This window comes from Otolemur garnettii, unplaced genomic scaffold (genome assembly GCF_000181295.1).
Source record: "Otolemur garnettii isolate 467f Iridium unplaced genomic scaffold, OtoGar3 scaffold00025, whole genome shotgun sequence".
Taxonomy (NCBI): domain Eukaryota; kingdom Metazoa; phylum Chordata; class Mammalia; order Primates; family Galagidae; genus Otolemur; species Otolemur garnettii.
The window spans coordinates 11,217,585-11,220,788 of record NW_003852420.1 but is presented as its reverse complement, the minus strand read 5'-3'; the positions used below and the strand labels follow the sequence as shown (position 1 = coordinate 11,220,788).

Sequence of the window (3,204 nt, the reverse complement as noted above, 5' to 3'; positions counted from 1 at the left end):
CTCCTCTTCTTAAGCAGATACCACATGCTTTAAGGAACCATTGAGACTAAGAATTAGAAATCACACAAGCCCATGATGAGCACTCAGGTCCTGTTCAATGAGAGAGAGAGGAAAAAAAGAGAGATTCAAAGACAAATGTAAGCATCCCTCTGAGATGAACAGATTTCCCCGGGCCCTCCTGTCAGTCAGCTTTGCCTGGACACGTGAAGATAACAGAGAAGATACTGACCCTGAGCCAGATTAGGAGGCAAACTTCTTATTAGAACAGATACCATACTTGATCTTAGCCAAATGGCTGAGAAGCAATCACATTTCTTATTAGGAAGGACCATTCTGGTCATTGTTTTGTTTTATAAACAACATTAAGGCTGGCATTGTTGGAAGTTAGACATAGACTATTCCAAACTAAAGCCTGGAGTATGAACACAACTGAACTGGATTCTTAAAAACGGTAAATTTTGTGGAATGTGTATTTTTTGGCCACAATTAAGAAATGCAAAAAAAAAAAAAAAAGGCAGTAAAAAGAGAAGATCTATATGTTGTGAAAAACGAACATGAAAACCAAGCTAGAATAGCATAATTGCTGGAGGTTTGGAGAGTGGGTATTTTAGGGGGAAAACTTCTGGGTGACATTGATAAATATTCCTGAATGTTTTTCAAAACCCAAGGTTTTGGCACAAGTTCATAATGCAGATCAGACAGAAGGAAGTTTCTAGAATAAGGACATTAAGTATCTGGATCATTTTTTATAAACACCCTCTCCGGCACCAGGACGGTATGCTTGCTGTAGCTGTGTTTTGGCCAAGACACGAACAGTCTAGAGAAGCATGCTGGGCATGAAAGTCAGGCTTGCCCTGAGTAGGGGAGGAGGAAGAAAGCTTTTTTGATTCCTACCAAATCTCGCAGCAAAGGCGTGATTAATTGAGTGAGAAAGCTTAAAGGGGGCATAGAGACTGTCCAGCTTTCTCCAAATGATGGGAAACAAATCACAGCCATGGGTTTTCCCATTTGGAAACACCTGTCCCCAGGTGCAGCATCCCGTCGACGGCTACAGGCCCTGGTCCCTCTAACCCAAGTAATTAAGAGCGAACATGGTGCCTGCTTTTAGGGAGCCAGAGGTCAAATGGAGCAGAGCTGTCCCTGTCCTCAAGGACCTTTGGGAATTAGAAATATGATTAGAAATATCATTTGGGGATAACAGTTTCTAGGGGAAGCCAGGAATTGCCTGTTTTTCCAAAACAAACGCAAGTGAAGCCTGCAGTATCCAGGCAGCCTTTGCCAGTGGTGGAGATTTATCCCATCTCAGCAATCTGGGAGAAGCAGGACATTTGACCCACTCATCGGATGAGACCTCTCTGCCCCTATAGATCAAAAGAAACTGGATGCAACCACCCAGTTTCCTGGCCTCTGATAGTTCAAAGAATTTTCTTTCTTTCTTTCTTTTCTTTTCTTTTTTTTTTTTTTTAATAAGCTTTATTTATTTATTTTTGCCATTTTTGGCCAGGGCTGGGTTTGAACCCACCACCTCTGGCATATAGGACCGGTGCCCTACCCTTTTGAGCCACAGGAGCCGCCCTCAAAGAATTTTCTAAGTGATTTCTGTGGATTCCTGAGGTCTCCCTCACTATGCCCTTGGTCCTGGTTTTTGCATTCAAATATCAAATATCTTTTTTGTCCCTATGTTAAAAACCTGGACACCCCCAGATCTTTCACTGTTTTTTACCCAAATTGGATCATACCATGCATCCTGTTTATTACTCTTATGGAAGGTTTGAGGGTCATGCACCATCTCCAACTAATTTTGAGAGCTCCCTTCCTCCCTCTGCCCCTCTTACCTCCTCCCATCTCTTTCTCCCCTATCTCTTTTAGAAGCTAACAACTCCTTTCCTGGTCTTTTTTTTTTTTTTTTTTGTACTTTTCTTCCTTCTTTCCAGTCTTGGCATCTTCTCACAGCCCTGTCCACGGAGTTCTGTTCTACCCCACCAGGCTTCTCCAGGCAGACCTTAAACAAACATCATGTTCTCCCTGAGAGAGTGTCTGATAAATTCAGCTCCGTCCATCTCCTTCACTAGAGACAATTTAGCTGACCTGGGAAAGAGATATTTTATCATGAATTAGCCAAATCATCATCTCCTATTGATAGGAGATCTGGAAAAGAATAGAAATGATTAACCTTGTAAATATTTGAGATGCATAATCCTCAAATCATCAGATGAAAGACAAAAAAATGTTAACAGGCAAAACCCATCTGAGTATGTTTTAAGCTGCTACTTCTCAAGGGTCAGAGAGCACATAAACCCTCTGGGGATCTTGCTAGATGTGGGTTCTGATTCAGGAAGACTATGGTGAGGCCTGACCTTCTGCAGCTTCCCCAAGATCCCAGGTGCTTCTGGTTCACAGACCACATTTGGAAAAGCAAAGTTATAGGCCACTGTTTTTCAAAGTTGACTGCTATGCTATTGGAATTACCTGGGGTGGAGGAAATTAAAAAAATACCAATGGCTGGATCCAGCCCAAGATTCTTATATAATTAACAACAGCTGGGCATTGTTATGTTTAAAAACATTTCCATGTGATTCGAATGTATACCCAACGTTGAGAACCACTAAGCACATGTATTAATACATGCATATTTGATCTTTTCTTAATCGTAGTACTTGGGCCTGCACAGAAGTAGACAGGAGGAAGGCACAACCCTTCCCTAAGAGGGAGACCAATCGTCATGTTCCAAGGAGCACCCAAGGGTCTGGGGAGAACCAGGTAGCAGGTCAGCCCTTGGACTTTTAGGCTGATAGTAAACAGGTTTGTTATTTAAAGCCAAATTAAAAGGAGATGCTAGTCAATGAAATGGCAAGTTGGGCTAAAATAAAATGGTAAAATAAAATAATCTAAATTAATATAATAAAAAAGCAAATAGAAGGTAGATACAATAAGATTAATGTTTATAATTAAATATTAAGCTATGAGATTACTGCATCTCCAATAACAACATGATTAAAAACTAAACTATTTAATGTAAAGCAAAATAAAATTTAAAGTTAAGAATCAGCCTCAGGAAGAAGTCCCTTGGGTGGCCCTCTGTGCATGGACAAGAACAGTGCCTTGGGTGCTGGTCTCTCCCAGACTCTGGGTAGAGTCCCCAAGGCATAAAGCTCTTGGCACTGGCCATCTGATGCTTGCCTGTGTGTCTTTTGATACCTGCCA

The 3,204-nt window shown here is 41.4% G+C and overlaps 1 pseudogene; it reads right to left on the bottom strand.

Moving 5' to 3' along the window:
• Positions 1-204: 204 nt before the first annotated feature.
• On the bottom strand, positions 205-307 carry LOC111724741 (annotated as a pseudogene).
• Between the last annotated feature and the right edge of the window lie 2,897 nt (positions 308-3,204).